At 38.7% G+C, this 19,594-nt stretch overlaps 1 protein-coding gene across 2 annotated transcripts in view; it reads right to left on the reverse strand.

The window, feature by feature from the left end:
- KCNJ16 (potassium inwardly rectifying channel subfamily J member 16) overlaps positions 1 to 14,687 on the reverse strand; it is a 541,663-nt gene extending 526,976 nt beyond the window's left edge. For both annotated transcript variants that reach the window (XR_007720474.1, XR_007720475.1), the window contains exons 1-3: positions 14,573 to 14,687; positions 12,946 to 13,176; positions 9,304 to 9,400 (exon numbers count right to left, since the gene is read on the reverse strand). The gene's annotated coding sequence lies outside the window, so the exon portion shown is untranslated. The remainder of the gene's footprint in view (positions 1 to 9,303; positions 9,401 to 12,945; positions 13,177 to 14,572) is intronic.
- Positions 14,688 to 19,594: the final 4,907 nt, after the last annotated feature.

Genomic DNA, 19,594 nt, shown 5'->3' on the forward strand with positions numbered 1-19,594 from the left:
GAGCAAACAGCATGTGTGTGAGAGAAAGATATTTATTCTGAGAAATTGGCTCATGTGATTGTGGAGGCTGGCAAGGTGAAAACCTGTAGGGTAAGGTAGCAACTTTGAGATCCAGGGAAGGCTGATGTTTCAGCTCAAGTCCAAAGAGTCTGCAGGAAGAATTTTTTCTTCCAGAGGAGACACCAATCTTTGTTCTCCTCAGACTTTCAAGTGATTAGATGAGGCTCACCTGCATTTCCAAGAGTAATCTGCATTTCTCAGAGTGTTTTTTTTTAAAGAATAACTTCTATTTTAGATTCAGGAGGTACATGAGCAGGTTTGTTACCTGGGTATACTGTGTGATGCTGAGATTTGAGATATGAATGATCTCATCACTCAGGTAGTGAGCACAGTAACCAACAGTTTTTCCACCCTTGCTCCTCTCCTTTCCTCTCCACTCTAGTAGTTTCCAGGGTCTATTGTTGCCATCTTTGTGTCCATGACTACCCAGTGTTTAGCTCTTTCTTACAAGTGAGAACATGCAGTGTTTGGTTTTCTGTTCCTGCATTAATTTACTTAGGATAACGGCCTCCAGCTCCATCCATGTTGCTGCAAAGAACATGATTTTGTTCTTTTCTACGGCTGCATAGTATTACATGATATATACCACATTTTTTATATCTACCACATTATCATTTTCCAGTCCACCACGGATGGGCACCTAGGTTGAGTCCATGCCTTTGCTATTGTGAATAGTGCTGTGATTAACATACCAGTGCATGTGTCTTTTTGGTAGAACAATGTATTTTCTTTTGGATATAGAGCCAGGAATGGGATGGCTGGGTCAAATGGTAATTCTGTTTTAAGCTCTTTGAGAAATTTTCAAACAGCTTTCCACAGTGGCTGAGCTCATTTACATTCCCACCAACAGTGTATAAGCATTCTCTCTTCTTCACAGCCTCAGCAGCATCTGTTGTTTTTTGGTGTTTTTAATAATAGCGATTCTGACTGGTGTGAGATGGCATTTCATTGTGGTTTTGATTTGCATTTTTCTAATGATTAGTGATGTTGAGCATTTTTTCATAGGTTTGTTAGCCACTTATATGTCTTCTTTGGAGAAGTGTCTGTCCATGTCCTCAAAGTGTATTGATTTACACAGAATCTCATCTAAAAAATATCTTCACAGCAACATCTAGACTAGTACTTGACTGAGCACCTGGCTACCACGGTGTAGCCAAGTTGACACATAAAATTAACCATCATACATACAACCACCAAACTCATTCTTTCCCCTGGGCCTTAGTAGCCGCTGTCCCCTCTGTTTGGAAAACTCTTCCTTACATGCTTCATCACTCTCACATCACTCAGATCCCAGCACAAATGTCACCTCTACAGAGAGACCTTCCCGCCTAACCTATGTATTGCATTTTTGCTGCCACCTTCCTCCCCACAACATGATCTCTTACATCTCCTAATTTTATTTTATTTATATGCTTATTACTACCTACAGTCATCTCATTTCCGCATTCTCTCATTTGTTATGTTTCTCCCATTGGCTACAGGATAATTAGCTCTGTGTGTGCAAGGATCTTATCTGCTTCCCATTCTATCTTCAGTATACAGAATCCTGTCTAATACATAGTAGGCATTCACTAAGTATTTGATGAATGAATCAATCAACCAATCAATCCTACGTACTAAAATACTCTTTGATTATTATTTTTATTAATAATTTATATAGTTTATTATTACTGTTATTATTATTTGTACTCTGGTCTTTAAAAATCATACCCATCACACCCGGTGTGGTGGCTCACACCTGTAATCCCAGCACTTTGGGAGGCCGAGGCAGGCAGATCACCTGAGGTCAGGAGTTCAAGACCAGCCTGGCCAACATGACGAAACCCCATCTCTACTAAAAATATAAAATTAGCCGGCGTGGTGGTGCATGCCTGTAATCCCAGCTGCTCGGGAGGCTGAGGCAAGAGAATCACTTGAACCCGGGAGGCGGAGGTTGCAGTGAGCCAAGATCAGGCCATTGCACTCCAGCCTGAGCAATAAGAGCGAAACTCCATCTCAAAAAAAAAAAAAAAAATCATACCCATCCCATATCTGGATTATCTTTAATGACAGATGCTGAATTTATCCTTAATCCCACTTATCTGATGATTTCAAATAAAGTTTGTAAAATTTAAATTTTATTATATGAGAAGCAGGAGATAGATTATTAAGAGAATTGAAACAAGAGTTATAAAGCTTAATATTTCATACATTAACTCGTCTGATTATGGATATAAAGAATAGAGCCCTAAAATAGACTGTGCCTACACACACAAAATGACTTTAAAATGATTCAATAATTCTGTATAATTCAGGCTGAAATAACCAAGATTTGAGATATTTGGGTGAGTAAAGTAACGGTGAGCTTCTATTTCTTGGATTAGCTTGTTGGCTGGTTGTATTTCCTCCATTGCTTTGTACATGGAGACCTAACTGAGGAGTGTTTCAAAATTTACACCTGGCAGAGAAAAGGAGCTTCCCTGAAAATTTACTTTCTTTGCAAAGAGATGAAAGTTATGACTTCATTATTTCTGGAGAGAATGAAAACATGTAGGTAGATGTTGGATGGTGAAACCAAGTAAACCTCTTACCGAGGCATCTTTTCATATTTCATTCTATCTATACAATATACAACTAAACTTTTTGACTTGCTGATGAATATGGTGGTTGTAGCAGAAACAGATCTTTTTTTAATGATTGAGCCTAGATTTTGTTAGCATAAAGGCATATGTAGAAGTAATAAAGTCCCAAGGAGGTCTCTTCCACAAGGAAGAAGCCCTTCTTTCCCAAGAATCTCCTGGATGCCTCAGCTTCATCTTTTCTCTCTGTTTAACCTGAGACCTTCACATGAACATCTACGTTCAATCTTTTTAGTTTTTCATCTTTGAGTTGCATTTTCCCATGAGTCAAATTATTCTTTCAAAAATGTATAACTTGATGAAAATACAGGAACAGAAATTACCTACTTTCTTTTTCCAAAAAAAAAAAAAAAAAAACAAGATGCCAAAGCAGGAAAGAGATGGGCACTCCCTTGATACCCATAGGACATCCTGAGAACCACTTCCCTGTGGAGCATTTATTAGTATTAACTGAAAGCAAGACAGTAAAAGAGACCTTCTTTAGAAGAACTAAATCTGTATCCAGTTCATTTTGAAGATAAGAGGGAGAAAGGAAACTAACACCCTGCCCCTCCTTCGTGGCAAGTCTAGTCCTGAGCTCTGGACCTCTAAGCCCACTTGTCATTGAACAACATTGTGAAATAGGGATTATGATCCCGATTTACAGACCTGGGCAACTGATTTGACCTCTTTGAGTTTCAGCCAATGTGAGACAGAAAGGAGGATTAAGTTGGTCTGTCCAGCTCCAAAGCCTGCCTAGAAGCAAGCTTCATATCCAGTGACAGAAAAGGCCATCCAATGCAAAAAGCAGAAACCATAAAGGAAAAGATGAATAGGCCTAGCCACTTAAAAACAAAGGAAAAAATTGTATGGCAACAAAAAGACAAGTAACAAACTGGGAAGATATTTGCATATGTAAGAGAAAAATAATTAATACCCAATAGGAAAGTGATTCTTATAAATCAATTAGTAAAAGATAACCTCACAGGAAAAAACAATGGGAAAGGATTAAACAATTCATTAGAGACAGATGTTAAATAGCTCAGAAATATATACAAAGATATTCAAGTTACCCAATAACAAAGAGGACAGCCAAAGTAGCAAAGATTAAGAAGACAGGCCAACAAAACCCTCTGTTGGCAAGAGTTTGAGAAAATGGAAATTTACACACATCTCTGTAGAAACTGTAAATTGGTACTGTCTTCCTGGAGAAATGGGTGACTATAGTTGGTAATAATGTACTGTGTACTGGAAAAACTGCTAAGAATGTAGATGTTAAATGTTTTCACAACAAAAAAAATAAGTATATTGTGGTAATGGAGATGTTAACTAGCTTCATTTAACCACTTCACGACAGAGGCATATATCAAAACATCATGTCGCATACCATAAATACATATAATTTTCATTCATCACCTATAACTTAATTTTAAAAATTTAACTGTGTATGCCTTGAGTCAGTAATTACACATTTAGAATTTAATCTGAATGATAATGATAGAAAAGTTCACTCATAAATGTATGAGGAAAGTAGGGGCACTAATATTGATAATACCTCTCCAAAAATGCTTATCAATAGGCAACTGGTTGAATTATAATAGCCCAAAAATGAATTCCACTATTGAAAAAGATACTGCATGCTCATATATTTTTCTCTTTTATTTTTATATATTTCTATTTCATTTGAGATATATACATATATTCATTTCAGAAAAAACAAACTATAATTTTTGAGATCTGTAACATACCTAGCACTTGACAAAATTTGCAAAGCAATTTCTCATATTTTATTTCATAGTAAAAACTAAGTTTTCTGTCCAATGATGTTATAGTGTGATATGATTTCATGCTAAAAGCAATAATTTCTCGTTTTGCCTGTGAATTTCTTTTAATTATTTCAAATATTTAAAAGTAGGGAGGCTGCCCAGGTGTTTGGGTTCAGCAACCATGATCAAAAGGAGAGGGAAAATGTGGTTTTCTTTCATTGCATTTCCCTTGAGCATCTTCAAGACCCTTTGAAAGAACAGCTGCCTATCCCAGGCAACCTCTCTGCTTAGTCTACACGGAAGAGATGAAATTCACTCCTAAAGTGTGGGTGTTTTCAGGACCCAGTGAACTGGAACTTTCAGCATCTTCTGCAAGCCCCGTTAGGCCGGCCTTTCATGTGAGCAGGAAGGAAATGACTGACAACTTTCTCGTCTTTATGGAAGGCGGACTTTATTTCCAGCTCTCAGGTCAAAAGGCAGCGGAAGGAAAACAAAATCACTAAGAGATAAAGGCTAAAAATAACGTCCTGTGGGGTGAATCAACCCAGTTTGGGACCCTGAAGACAGCAACAAGGCAAGGATGTGCGTAGGGCTACATCTGCGTCATCCTTCACAGGTGGTCGTGACCAGAATCAAAATGCCTGTGCAAGAGAGGAAGAAGTTCTGCAAACAGGTGTGCTGGAGGGAAGGCGTGGGGATGGGAGAGGAAGAAGCCACTGAGTCGATCCTGGGCTTGAAGCCCACACACTTTCCCAACAGTTCACCTCCGGGAGAGCCCAAGGGCTGGACATGGGCTCGGAAGGAGCTAAAATTTGATTTGGGGTTTTGTGGTTTGGGTGATGCACTTTCAGTTTAAAATATAAATAGATGTGTTTGTGCAGTTGAGCTTTCCTTCTCTTTGCTTTTAATTGTCACTTTAGAAGAAGTAAGTCTATGATTCACAGGCTAATGCCAAAAAAGAAAAAAAAAAGGAGTTCTCATTGGGTGATTTCCTAGTTTATAGGAAGCAATGGGGTAATGGGTTTAAAAGTCACCTGAAAGACATCCGCTATGGACTTTGATGATGAGTATAAGAATGATTCATTTCATTTATATAGCACTTTAATTGTGTTTTTAGTGACATTCTAATTTGGACATACAACTATCCTAGGAGACATAAGGTGATTATTATTCATCATATTTTACAAGTTAGAAAACAGAGGTCAGATAAGTTAAAGATTGCATGTTCCCTTATAGACTGAGCTATAATAAACACACACACACACCACACGCACGCACGCGCACACACACACACATACATACACACACACATACACACCAGGCAGAATCATTATTATTTCCCTAACTGTACCACTGGGCAAACCTCCAAGGAGAAAACTGGTATTAGATGCTGCTAAGGAGAATAGTGCAAAAAATAAATAAAAAATACTGAGTAGAAAAGTATGAGAAGGATTCTAGCCTACATGGATTTAAAAACAAACTAGATCCCAACGGGATTTGAGCAGTGCTACCTTACAAGGTCTTTCCAACTGGCTGCTAAATGCTTCCACCAGAATATGCCACTAGTCCTAGGCACCACATCTATATGCACTAAACAAGACTGATCATCTTTCTTTATCCTCCTCCTTCCTTCCATTTCTATGTTAATGATGTCACTGTCTTCCCAGGCTCCCAGACTCCAGTGAGTTTTCCAATGTATCCACCTTCCCTGCCTTCTACATTCAATCAGTCCTCTTGCTTCAACCACTGAAATGACTCTTATATGTTTTCTGTCTTATATCCTAATACAATCCAGGATTCCTCCCACCTAGACAAATGCAATAATTTATTCTCTCTTCTCACTGCCTCCACATCTAATACAGCAGCTCCAATTCATCTCATGATCTATTCCAGCCAATCTTTCCTTAAATGTGACCTGATTATAACACTGTGCTGCTCAACATCCTTCACTTGCCATAGAATAAAGTCTAAATTTGTTGGCCGTGACATTTGAGATCATTCATACAATGGTCTCCAAATGTACATTTACAAAGATCCCCAATTTAAACAACACTGTAAGACCGCTTTCCCCAAATACTTCCTCTTACCTCAATATCTACCTGCTCAAGATCACTTTACCCTAAATATGCCCTCTTACCTCAATATTTGCCTACTGAAATTCCTACATCTCCCTTCTTTGTCTCCAGAAATATTCACATCCTTCAAGGTCTAGTTCAGATGTCCTCTACTTGATGGAGCCCTTTCCAATTATCTGAGCCATTAGACACCCCATTCTTTCCTTCTGCTCCCACTAGACTTGGCATCTCCCTTGCACCGTCTATCACATTTGGCCTCTTAATAAAATTGTTTTGTTTCCTAATACATTGCAACCTCTTTCAAGGTTTTTATAGAGATCATATTCTATACTTTACATCCTGGAAAGTGCTTGACATAACCCTTTGCCCATAGAAGATACTTAATATATATATATCAGTTGTAATAAATTAGAAGGACTAACCAAAGCTGGTAGCATAACTTCCAAGTTATTGAAGCATGCAATAATAACACCAAGCTACTTGCAATTCCCCAGACACTTATAATGAAAGCAATAGCTATTATTTACTGAACACTTACTATATGCTGAGGATATCCTACGCATCTTCTAGCCCATAGCAACCCTGTGAAATTTGTCATGTTCACATTTTACATATGAGAAAACAGAGGATTAATAACCCCTACAAAGGTACACAGATGGGAGACAAAGGACAGAGAATCAACGTTATCTAATTCCAGAATGTGCTCCTCACCACCATGCTATCGCCACAACTAAAGTAATGGATGTGTTTTCACAGGTATCCTGGACAGTTTCCCTAAAGAGGTAATACTTTTTCACCAAGGCATACACATCCTCTTGCCCAACCTACTCTGGAGAACAGCTGGATAAAGTCATGATGGGTATAAACCATGGCTGAACACCAAGCTGTGAGCTAAAAGAAAACAGAATCTAGAGCCCAAGAGTAGAAAAGGGGTCACCAAAGCAAGACCAAGACAGGAGCAGACCCAGTAGCTGATAGGAATTGAATCCAACAGACAGTGAAGCTGGAAACCTGACTTGGAACAGACAGGGGCAGGCATATGGACAAGTGCAAGGTCTGAAGAGGTCAGCAGTAGACAGGAACAAAACAAAAAGCTGACCTGCCAGGGGTCCAGAACACAGTCATGAAGAATGGGCTAGGAGTCAAATTCAAGCAACCCCAAGGCTACAGCTCCAGATGTGCTGATGTTTCTGGGAAGGCAGGACACAATCTCAAACATTATCTGACTTGGGACTTTTAGGTACAGTTAAATGGAAAGTCCTGCCCAGAGAAAAGAATGGTGTCTGGGGGGAAGGTAATTCAGAAACTTCCGATAATTTATTTTTATATCCCCAAAAGGCCATGGCACAATTGAAAGTGCACAGTAAACACTCCATAAACATTTGTCGATTACCTAATAGAGACGGAAGTTTGTTTATATGTTTTCCTCTTGTAAACACAAAGTAAATCATACCCAGTCAAGTGCCCCTTGCTTAAACTAGCACAACAAATCAAAAGTACCCTAACGAGGCCAATTCTTTTGTAGGGTGCAGAGTTGAGTCCTGCGGGAGAGGACTGCTCTATTCCCTAAGCCTGAGTAACTGGAAATGCCATACATCGCTGCCAGGGAATAAACAAAGATTCCCTGCCCACTTAAGAGCAGTACAAGCATTCTCCAAGATATTATGATTTCAAGCAGCATTTGGGAAGCTAGCTTGAGTCAAAACTAGACTCTTCCAGAAAGACCCATTCCATAACAACACTTCAAAAACTCATCTTTCCCAGATAAGAAAATTCACTATACATCATCATCAAATTTCCCAAAAAATCCAAGTTATCTCTGTTATAGAGGTCAAAATTCAAGGCCAATCATTCACTCCAAATAGAACTTTTTCAGATGTTTGAAATTCCCACATGAGTTAGACCAGACAAGATAAACTCTGCCCTTAGAGATTGCAGGAGGGGGGGGTTTATCTTCAGCAATTTTCCCTTGTAATCTTTGCTCTCAGATATCCTGAACTGAACTCATTATTCTATTTCAAATAGTATCAGTAACCAAAGTCAACAGAGAAAAGATTATTTTTATTGTTTATGAAATACTTAATATTTATTGTATGATATTGAAGGCTTAAACAAAATATCCTTCTTCATGGGTTACTCTATAATAATAATACCACCTGTAATAGCTTCCATTCAGTCCTAAATAAATTCTCCCTTCCTGCTAAACAGGAATATAAAACATTAAAACCCATGAACAAAATTAACATTTTTAACTCGGTCATTTTAACTAGCCAGTTCTCTATTTATCATGGATGTTGTGACCTAATCATTATTTCCCCTAATAGATTTTATTCCTTTAATGATTTTAATAGGCAAATCAGCCCCTTTTATGGGAGCTGGGATGATACACACATCCCATAACCAGTATCAGCCCTGTCTCAGTCACAAAACAAAAAGGCAACACAGTCATTTAAATCATAAATTAATACTCACACTTAGGCAAGGAAGAATATGTCCTAAGCTTTACCATAAGCTAATGGCCAAACTGTTAAGTCTACATAGATGTTTCTGTGAATCTACTGAAAAGTAATGAAAGTGTGAATATAGGAGAGGGTCCTCACTGAAGTCTAAAACATAGGTTAAAAATTATTTTTCCTTTACCCTTACAGAAAGGAGAGGAAAATCAGAAAATATTAACATAACCTAACTGTCCTATGGAATAAATGCAAGTGTCTCCTGATGGAAACATAGTTCCCTCAATACTGTAGTTAAGATGTTTTCCTCTAAGGCTAAGTAGAAGCAACAACATGGGTCTTACACACTTACCCATCAAAGGCAGAGCCCAAAACTGTGTTCGACCATCCAAACTCTGCTGGCCAGCCAACCTCAGACGTTCGTGGAATATTACTTCTCCTTCGCCTGACTGGGCAGAAAATAACTGACATTAAACACCTGGAACCCACAACATCATTCTTATCAGGCAGGCAGCATCAGAAAAATCTAACTATCTACTTACAGGAGAATGACCGCATATATAGAGTACATCCTACTATAAAATGCAACCTGCAGTTTAAAATTAAAAGTGGTTCTGAGTATACTTATACAGAAAGAGTTTCAAGAGATACTTGACATGTTACAAGCACGTTTATGTTTGGATGTGCAGTGGGATACCATTTACAGGAAGCCAAAATCACAAAAGAGCATAGCTCATCTAGAAGGATAAGCCAATCCAGCAAGAGAGTGCCAGGACTGAGGGTCGGCCATCAACAAGGGCTTTGGGTTTACTTGTATATTTTCACAATGAGAAGTACTGATGCATCTTTTATGTAAATGCCTTCTGCTCTTCTCCCCTTCCTCCAGCAAGGGCTTCTGGCCAGTCATGATCACCATGTTTAGTTGCAAGAAGGGTAGCCGCTCACGCAGTAAGCACCCATGATGGGCTACATGGCGTACTATGTAGGATATATCACCTGTGTCCATCTTCTTGGGAGATTTGTCCTAGCACTTAGCTCTGGCTTTTTGAAAGCTACTCTATTTTTCTTTTTCTTTTTTTTTTTTTTTTTTTTTTTTTTTTTTGAGACGGAGTCTCACTCTGTCACACAGGTTGGAGTGCAGTGGTGTGATCTCGGCTCACTGCAAGTTCCGCCTCCCGGGTTCACACCATTCTCATGCTCCAACCTCTCGAGTAGCTGGGACTACAGGCACCTGCCACCACGCTGGGCTAATTATTATTATTTTTTTTTTTGTATTTTTAGTAGATACGGAGTTTCACCGTGTTATCCAGGATGGTCTCGATTTCCTGACCTTGTGATCCACCTGCCTTGGCCTCCCAAAGTGCTGGGATTACAGGCAGGAGCCACACGCCCAGCCCTTGAAAGCTACTCTTAAATTTCTTATCGAAATGACTCAAAGTTTTATCTGTTTGACCCATTGCCTTTCAACTTCTTAGAGAACGCTCCATTTCAATCAAACAAGGTAGTTTGTTGCTCACAGTACTATTTTCCTGCTCAAAGACCTTCTGGGGCCCCTCTGCTCCCTGAAGCTTCCTCTGGTGGTCCTCTGAACCAGTATCTTTTTTCCTGAATTAATAAATCTTTTAGTAGGTTTCCAAAGCACTTTAGTGAGTACTGCAGCTCATAAACTAGGATTAAAAACAACAACAACAAAATCTATGCCTTTTTTATTTCCTCCAGTTTGCTAGGCTTCCCCACAGCAGAATGACAGCATCAATAATTTACAATGATTCTCCAAGTAAACTAATCATGCAAACCACACTAATAAAACATTGTAAGCCTAGAACTGTGCTAATGACAACACAGTGGTTACAAAATTAATGATCTCCCTGAACTCTTTATCCAAAAATATCCCACAGCACTTTACGGTTTTAAGATATCAAGAACCATTTTCCCTCTGCACAAGCAATTTGCTAGCTTCCCCCAGAAAGCACAAATGGCCAGGATAGGAAGTGTATGCTTAAAACTGGAAAATTACAAATATGTGAACCAGCTCTTGAAATTCCCCTTTGCACTGGATTAGAGCCAAGGTAACGAGTCTTACGCTTCCAGCCATGCATGAAAGATGTTTGGGGCTTTTTCTAATCCAAGAGCCAGAGCACTTTTTCATGTTGACTTCCAGGGGACAAGACACTAAGTGAAAGCATATCTTGCCACATGATTGACTTTTCTATTTTTTCTATTTATTTAAATGTGTCATCACAGCTAACCACATCTTTCATTTTATCCCATCCTATTAAGAAATAGGATAAGAGATTTGAGCCCATCATTGGTTTTTTTTTTTTTTTTTTTTTTTTTTAAGTAAGGATTTAAACGATAGATCTGAAACAGAAGGAATCGTCAGAAGGCTTGAAATTGAGCAGTATTCAAACACGGGTAAAGAGCACGAAATACCACCAAATCTGACCACCCACCCTACATTCACTTATCAATATGAAAACACTTTGTCCACAGTAAAGGGCTTTGAAAATGTAAGATATTATTTTAAAGGCTATTATAAAATGTCCAACAAGGACTCTGAGCTAAGCATATCGTATAGCACTAAATGTAGTGTTGGTAGGCGCTTGCGAGTTTTAAAAATCGTTACTCATTGTTATTAAGATGAATAATTAGTGTAGCAGCTGTTGGTGAGCCAAACACTCATCTTTGATACAGACTTACCAGGAAGAAATGCCCATTTTCTCAGCCTCTTACCTCTCCCTTCCCCTTGGACCCCAAAGCCACACAGGATGGGCAAAGTAGATCACGTGTTCGATGCATTGTGTATGTGCAAATCAGCATGTGTACACATCCCACTCTTCTTTGAGGAACTTGCACTAAGAGGATGGTAAAGGAAGGAGCAAAGCTGACTGTCCGAGCTGACTTCCAATCAGGATATCCCAGCTGGAAGCAAGCCAGCTTCCGCTCCTTTGAATAAAGCAAGAAAGACGTGACCTTTCTTATAAGTGAATGAACAATACCATCGGCATGACCCCTTTTATAGTGTGACTCTAAGTCATTTGGTAACAAGTGAACTCCTGGAAAAGACTGGTCCGGCAATAAAGTCTGAATATTCCAAAAGGCTGAATGAAACTGCCTAGTCATTCGTCTTTTAAAATCCACTTTTAAGTATTTCCTTTCACTTCAATGATTACCCTCAGGAGTAGTAAGAATCTAGGCATCTCATACACTGCTGACAAAAGAATATGGGGGTGAGGTCTCTTGGTGTCTTCACATTACTTAACAGCAAAAGCTTTCAGAATGTCCTTAACCTCTAACGTAGAAATCCTGCTTCTAGGAATTTATCCTAAGTAAACATTTGTAACGTCACAAACACTTGGCTACAAGAACAATTTTTATAAAGCAATTTATAAGAAAGAAAAATTGCAAGACATCTTACACACACAGTAGTCAGAGCCAGTTATATTCACTATAGTACACTCATATGATCACATATTCTGCAGTTATTAAAGAATGAGTATGCTTATTAAGAGTAATAAGAGCAAACATGTTTTCATTTTGGTAAATTTATGTTTGTATTGGTTGTGTGTAGGACAGACACACACACACACACACACACACAGGGATACACACACACATGCACTTTGAGAGTCTAAACCCAAAAAATATAACCAGAGTTATTTCTGAATGCTAAGATTGTGTTTCATTGTTTTCTACTTGCTTATCTGCATTCTCCCAATGAATATCTATTTTAATCATAATTTTTTAAAGTTATGTTAAAAATCTGCAACCCAGAGGAGTACAAGATAGTTTTTGTTTTTGTTTAGTTTGGTTACTGTCACTGCTATTTTCTTTGCTTCTGGTTCTTCTGTATGCTTTTTGTTTGTTCGTTGATTTAAAGGTAAGGTGATTAAGGTATGTTTAGCTCATGGACAAAAGAGAGTTCTCCCAGTAGATTTCTACATTATCCTGCTTTGTATGCCTTTCCCTGCTGACCTGATGAACACGTTCTCACCTGCACTGGGGAAGAAAAATAACTTCAGGATGGAGAGTCAAAATAACCCAGATGAGGTTTACGGCCTGGGCAGGGATGAAGGTTGTCGTGTGGACCCTTATGAGCACAACTGAAGTTCCGGACTGGTTGGCAGTTAGCACACACCCTCCAGTTTCCATAATTGCACTTCCTTAGGCCACCGGTGTGAGATCCTTTCTCTACCCCTCCTCCCATGGGGTCATGAAGTTAATCCTGTTAAAACACACACACGAGATTAAATCATCTTTTCATTTTTCAGACAAGCACATAACACCACCCTGACACTGAGCAGATCGCCTCCAGCTGCCTTCATAGGATGCTACTGGAGACCAATCTTTATAACCAGAAGAGGAGGAGGAGCTATTCTAACCTGTCGTTTTCTTCCTTTACATCACTTTTTCCTTTTAGGTCATATCCAAAAAAGGAAGGTAAATATATGTTTTAAATCATCTGCAGCAGTGTCTTAAATTATGTCATTTCTTAAAGGAGGAGGAGGAGGAAGAGGGAGTCGAGGAAGAAATAAGAAAGAAAACTGGAAAGAGAGGGAGGGAAGTGAGGGGAGGAGAGGGGAGGGAGGGGAGGGGAGGGGGAAAGAAGAAAGGGGAGGGGAGGAGAAGGAAGGGGAGGGGAAGGGAAGAAAGAGGAGGAGAGGGGAAGGGAGGGGCAGAGAGGGGAGGAGAAGGGAGGAAAAGAACATTAGTGATTGTCTTTCTGGTTCCTTTTCTACTGAAGCTTCACCTATAACTTCTTTCTATGAGATCCACTACTAGGCAATTCTGAGAGCTCCAGGGAACAGCTGCAAGGACACATTTCTGGCTAAATAAATAAGGTTTTCTATCTTGATTTATTCATTCAGCAAGAACATGTCTCCATGTCAAAAGCTGACTTAAGAATCTTGTAAAAATTCAGCAAGTATATCGTTGCATTCTTTTTTTTTAATTAAAAGGATTGTGTGACAAGGGAAGCAGTGTCCTACAGTTTATCAAGAATGAGTAAAGGAATCACTATACGAAGTATAATTTATCCCTTTTTCCATATCTGACTATTCTATGTACTTTTTTTTTTTTTTTTTAAAGAGGGAGTCTTGCTCTGCCGCCAGGCCGGAGTGCAGTGGCGTGATCTCGGCTCACTGCAACCTCCGACTCCCAGGTTCAAGCGATTCTCCTGCCTCAGCCTCCTAAGTAGCTGGGATTACAGGCATGCGCCACCACACCTGGCTAATTTTTGTATTTTTAGTAGAGACAGGGTTTCACCATGTTGGCCAGGATGGTCTCAATCTCCTGACCTCGTGATCCACCCGCCTCGGCTTCCCAAAGTGCTGGGATTATAGGCGTTGAGCTACCGCGTCGGCCTTTCTATGTCCTTATTTTGTAGAATTCCTTCCCATCTGCTTAAATAATCATAAGTGATGAGAAATCTACCAAGCATAATATGACCTTTCATTTGCAAGTGTGTACCGCCCAAAGAAATATCATGGTGCCTTCTTCAGAGTACACAGAGAGTACTCTTCAGATTGTAGGTCTGGCTCAAGAAGAAACTAAAGAATGGAGAGCTGTTCCTAGGCAAGTTGGAGGCTTCTAACCCCCACCCACTCACCCCCACATCTTACCCAACATTCTGACACGGTCACCCAGACCCCTTGCTCTGCAGTGAGACAAATTCACAGGAAGTCAGTATATTCCTCAAGGCCTACGCGCAATAAGAACAAACAGAGTCCACTTAGAATCCTCCCCAAACCACAGCAATTTAATATCAAGGGCACCAAAGAGAAAAACAAGACAATTCCCATTTAGGACATAAATGAATACTACTGTTAAATATGATTTTTAAAGTCAACAGACAATTAGGAAGGTATTTTAAGAACATTCGCCATTTAGATCTAACCTTTTGAAATTGGTGTCATGGTGGCCAAGTGCCATGGGGCACTCAGCAGCAGACTATTTACCAAGAGGGATCTTGCTCAGACTTCATTTTACTTTGTGATGCTCACTGTATTACAGGAGTAAGTGAGGATCTGAGGACAGCTTTTATTCATCTGGAGGGACCCAAGAGTTTCTGTAAAATAATGTGGGAAAATCAATAGGTACTAAAGGAGTATCTCGTATCATTTCCATATTAATGTCAGTTGAAATAAGGAATAAGCATGTATATAGCTCAGCAGGCTTTTTCTTGGTAATTCCGCGCTGGTGATCTCTCTTACGGGCGTAGCTACTGCTCTACAATAACAAAGAATTGGTGGATAATTCAGCTGTTTTACCCAGAGAGGGTGTGTTTTGTTTTGTTTGTATGTTTGTATTTTTAATTTTAAAAAGTGCGTTCACAGCCAGGTGCAGTGGTTCACACCTGTAATCCCAGCACTTTGGGAGGCCGAGGCGGGCGGATCACCTGAGGTCGGGAGTTCAAGACCAGCCTGGCCAACATGGTGAAATCCCGACTCTACTAAAAATATAAAAATGAGCTGGGTGTGGTGGTACAAGCCTGTAACGTCAGCTACTTGGGAGGCTGAGGCATAAGGATCGCTTGAATCTGGGAAGTAGAGGTTGCAGTGAGCCGAGATCGCGCCACTGCACTCCAGCCTGGGTGACAGAGTGAGAGTCTGTCTCAAAAATAATAATAAAATAATTAAAAGTTTATTCAATGTAGTTTCTGAGTGCACATGGTGAGGACATGTTCTGTAAGCCTATTAACTAAGAGTGCCTTCTCCAATTAAAAATGCAAAGGGGATCTTTCCATTTCCATGTTAAGAGAGAGCAAATAGAGCAAAAATTCTATGCACTCAACTGATTGTTTCTTCAAGACTTAAAAACCTCAGAAACAGGCCGGGCGCGGTGGCCCAAGCCTGTAATCCCAGCACTTTGGGAGGCCGAGACGGGCGGATCACGAGGTCAGGAGATCGAGACCATCCTGGCTAACACAGTGAAACCCCGTCTCTACTAAAAAATACAAAAAACTAGCCGGGCGAGGTGGCGGGCGCCTGTAGTCCCAGCTACTTGGGAGGCTGAGGCAGGAGAATGGCGTGAACCTGGGAGGCGGAGCTTGCAGTGAGCTGAGATCCGGCCACTGCACTCAGCCTGCACTCGGCAGAGCGAGACTCCGTCTCAAAAAAAAAAAAAAAAAAAAAAAAAAAAAAAAAAAAAAAAAAAAAAACCTCAGAAACATATTCTGATTCCAGACATCCATATAGCTCTTCACCATAGATGAGTCAACTCATTTCAACAATCACTTGCCCCCTTACACAAGGATGACACTCGATGACGATACACAAATAAGTGTGCTCATGAGTTTAAAGTACGTTGCCTTAGAGAGATTTTTCCAGCTGAGGCTGGTTTGGGTTTGAGACATGGGGGTAATACTTGCTTCCTCCATGATTACTAGAAATTCTCTCTTCTCCTCCATCTCCATACCCTGGTCTGATTAGTGCATGATAAGACGCATGTGATCCTGCCTTGTGCTGGCCTAGTGGAACTTCTAAGTCATTTCCAAGATCTATTAGGTGACTTCGGGTGACTTTAGGAGTTACCAGAAAGAGGGGGAAAAAATGATGGTAGTCTACCTACATAGGTATGGCTGAAAGTACCTGAGCTGGGAGTCAGAAAAATGATAGGTTCAAATCCTAGCTTTTTCGTTTTATTTATATTAGGCAATCGGTCTTTTTGAACCTCAACTTCTCACCTATAAAAATGGAGGGAAGTAAAACTGGTCTCTCACACTGGTTGTAAGAATTAAATGAAATTACATATAATCATTTAGTTACCAAGAAACAATACTAATACCACATGCCACTCATCTATGATAGTAATTTTATAACTGTTAATTCAATTATCATCAAATGTCAGCCACTGGGCTGGCATATATTACTTTACTTAATCTTTAAAGCAACCTATAGAATTAGCCTCATCTTACAAGTGAAGAAACTAAGACATCTAAAGGCGAAGAAATCTGCCCAAGCTTGTACAGTTTCACACCAAGAAAGTCTGACAATAAAATCCAGGTTTGACCAGTAATCTAGACTCATCCCTGCGGAACAGTGCCTGATCATTGCCAAGCGATTCTTAAGTATTTACTGCTTCTGCAAGAGAGTCTGTTCCCTATTTTTAAAAGTTAAATCCAATTGATATTTTACCTATTGTTATTTGCCCCTGGAATAAAGAGAAATCATTATAGGAGAAGGAGGAAGAGGAATTTACAATTTGCTCCACTGGGAAATATCATGAGCGACTGCCAGGTTTTCGCCCTCCCTGGGTGCACATCACAGCAGCCCTTCATAATATTTAGAAAGGGGCTAGGCACATGGCTCATGCCTGTAATCCCAGCATTTTGGGAGGCCCAGGCGGGTGGATCACCTGAAGTCAGGAGTTCGAGAGCAAACTGACCAACATGGTAAAACCCCCACGATTCTATTAAAAATACAAAAATTAGCCTGGCGTGGTGGCGGGCGCCTGTAATCCCAACTACTCCAGAGGCTGAGGCAGGAGAAGCGCTTGAACCGGGGAGGCGGAGCTTGCAGTGAGCTGAGATCGCGCCACTGCACTCCAGCCTGGGTGACTGAGCGAGACTCCGTCAAAAAAAAAAAATACTTTGCAAGTTGGTGTCTCATATATTATTCGGTTATCTTAGGAAGTATAGTGTCCCCCCTGCTAGACTCACTGTAGTTGTACTAGAAATGCCAGTGTTCGAAGACGGCTCAAACGCCAGGTACTTGAATTCGTTCTTTCGTTTGCCTTCTTCATAAGACACGGCGGAATGTTCCTGCGTCAGTGGGTTCAGGGAATCCTGTGTGTTTTGCTGCCCCCTTGTGGCTAGTTTAAAAGTCTCTCAAGTGATTTATAACCTGGATTAAAATTTTCCAATTCAAACTCCTCACGGCAGAGGGTTAAGTATGCATTCTTGGTATCATTGCCTTTGATGTAAAACATGCATATACACTAGCACACTGAATTTTAATTTATCTCTGAATGATAGAGTGATGGCTAAATTCTCAACTGCACTTGAAAGAGATCTTTTAATTCAAACTTCCACAATGTAGGATATTTCTTTTCTCCAAAGTTTAATATTGGAGCTTGATCATTCACCATATTACCAACATAAAATTGACCCCTAGACACAAAGGAACAAGAGGAAGATTGTAAACTCACCATTATGTTACCTGCTTCCTAGAAAGATGTTAAGCAATTTTGATATTTTAAATTGAGAGAGAAGAGAGAACACCACACGAGACAGAAGACACAAATCATTTTAAGAGTTTTTTCATCAATGCTGTGGAGATGCCAGAGATCGCAGCCACAGCTGAGAAGCGGATCAAGAAAAGAAAACAATAGAAACAAAACTGATCAAAATATGCCTAAATTTCTAAGAGAAATATTTATCGGATAGTTTAAAATCTAGTTAGTTAATTTAAACATTTATCGACCTCTTCTCTCCAGCTTTTCTGCACTCATTCATATTCACACGATTCCTGCAGAGGAGCCTTAACATCTAAGGGTTATTTCCGAGAAATATGAAACAGATGAAAAACTAATATTTTAAGAAACTACAATTATATTCTGTGAAACAATAATCAAACATTTGAAAAGAACTTTTTGCTGCTCCATTTTTTGTCAAAATTTACTCTCCTCCACTCCCACTTATATTAAGTTAGTAAACTCTAAGTTTTGAGATAAATTGCCTTTGGATTAGCAAAAATGTTATAAAGTATAATTATTAAGGTGTTATATATTATTATATACTTCATATATAACATATATGAGGTATTATATATGAAGTCTATATAATACCTCATATGTATATTATATAATATAATATATATCTTATATAGTATATATCATATATAATATAAACTTCCACAGTGTAGAGTATTTTCTCCAAAGTTTAATATTATCAATATTACTATATTATATATTGTTATATATATATATATAGTAGTTCACATATAATACATTATATATGAAGTATATATTAATATATATCAATATATATTTATGTCAATATTATATATAATATATTATATGTGAAGCATATAAATAATATATAATATAATATGTAATATAGTTATACATTATGTATATAACTATTCTAATATATTAAATAATATAAGTATATGTTAATATATTATAATATTATTAAATAACATAATATGATTATGATTATTAAATAGTATGTAAATTATATATTATAATATAGTATCACATAATATAAATTATTATATGATATATAAGCTATATGTGAAGTATATTATATATACCAAGTATAATATACCTATATATTATATGTTAATTTATTAAGGTATAATTGTAAAACATTTAAGGAATGTAAGGTATATTTAATATATAGTCAATGCATACAGAGACCTTGTTTTACTTTGTGGAAAAGTTGACGTGGATGTTTGGGTGTTAATAGGTTACTATCATTTAGTTATCTGGTCTGGATAGAAGATGGGGCACATTACTATAATTTATAAATACTAGGGTACCCTTTATGAAAATTGCATATCTTTTGATAGGAGTAGAGCAATAGATTTTATCCTTTAATTGTATTGGTTGCAAACTTTCACTGCTATGGATCCTTTTGGGAAAACGTGCATACAATCATAAACACACAATTTTGCATTTAATTTTATGAGGCTTACAGCTCC

The sequence above is a fragment of the Macaca thibetana genome, chromosome 16 (genome assembly GCF_024542745.1).
Source record: "Macaca thibetana thibetana isolate TM-01 chromosome 16, ASM2454274v1, whole genome shotgun sequence".
Lineage (NCBI taxonomy): Eukaryota > Metazoa > Chordata > Mammalia > Primates > Cercopithecidae > Macaca > Macaca thibetana.